The sequence below is a fragment of the Pipra filicauda genome, unplaced genomic scaffold (assembly GCF_003945595.2).
Source record: "Pipra filicauda isolate LSUMZ 115617 unplaced genomic scaffold, ASM394559v2 scaffold7_size6619720_pilon, whole genome shotgun sequence".
NCBI lineage: Eukaryota > Metazoa > Chordata > Aves > Passeriformes > Pipridae > Pipra > Pipra filicauda.
The window spans coordinates 3084162-3085518 of record NW_024104976.1 but is presented as its reverse complement, the minus strand read 5'-3'; positions in this window follow the sequence as shown (position 1 = coordinate 3085518).

Genomic DNA, 1357 nt, shown 5'->3' with positions numbered 1-1357 from the left:
CTTTCTGATTATTTGATCTGATGGGTGATGGTGCTCAGACAGTGAGTGTTTTGGTGGTTACCTGGATGAATCAGTTTTGTATTCACCTTGCTGGTGCCTTGACCTGAAATGAGGAGCTGTGCAGCACCAGAGCAGTGTGATACCAGTCTTCAATGCAGTCCTGCAGTCCACACTAGGGCTGACAAAGCCTAAGGGGAAAATCCAGTCCAAAAGGCCCACCTTCACTGCTGCAACTGGAAACAACCTGGTGGTTTTGTAGGCCAAAACTTTCCAAAGTTTACTAACATAGCTGAGTGCAGTCAGGCTCCTCTGAGAGCTGCTCCTGCTTGTAGAGAGTGACAGAGCTCGTTTCTTCTCTGCCAAGGCTTGCTGCTGCCTCTCTCTCTCACACATGCATGTTTTTTTACTGAAACTGGAATTTCTGATACATGTTATGATGACAGCTGTGCAATAGGTGGCAATTCAACCTTCTCAGATTAGTAATACTGAGCAGCTGTAATTTTTGAGGGTGTGGGACTTTTTTAAAAAGCAGTCTCATGCTCTTGTCTCCAAGTTGGTGGCTCTGATGCCTGTTAAACAGTGCAAGCCTGTTGTTCAGCCTCCCTCCCTGGCTGCCTGTGGGCCCACCGCCCTGCCATTTGAGAAGGTCTGCCTCTTCGTGGGAAGAGTGGGGTGGCATGCTTCCTCTTGGGAATCAGCCTGGCAGCCAGCTCAGCATCTCTGTGGCCAGCAGTGGCCACCCTGCTTCTCCTTCTGCTGGCCACTGGGCCCTGGGGCAGGCCTGCAGCGCTGGACAGAGCAGCGTTGTGCCAGCCAGCCACAGATGTGGGGACAGGACAAAAAGGGACATTCAGGGACGGTAAGTCCCGCGGAGGCAGGAAGGAGCTGGTGGTCCTCCCCCTCACACTGCCCGCTCTGAATAAATGTCTGCTTGTTCTCTGACTTCCAGTTCTCTAAAACTCTGGCCTGCCTCCTCAGCTAAAGGATTAAGAGTGTGTGGGACTGCTGTGCTCGGTTCCTCTCTCAAGTTCCCACAGGGATGATGCCTGCCTGTGGCAGTTGGATGCTCTTGGTCATTTGCCTCCAGCCATCTAGGAGGCTGCAGTGCCTGGAGTTTGTCTACAGAGGAAGTGAGCTGGCTGGTGCTAGGAAGTGAAGGTAGTTTCCAAAACGTGGGATGCTTAGGGGAATGTATGATGAAAAGCATGGGAAACAACAGGGCAAGGAATGCTTTAAACAGAGGTCAAATGTCTCTCCAGTACCAAGAAGAACAAAGATAAAATAAACCCCATTGATTTCAGGGCAGTTTAACTTACATTTACGTGACTTGATTTTTTTTTTTAATTTTTATTTCAGT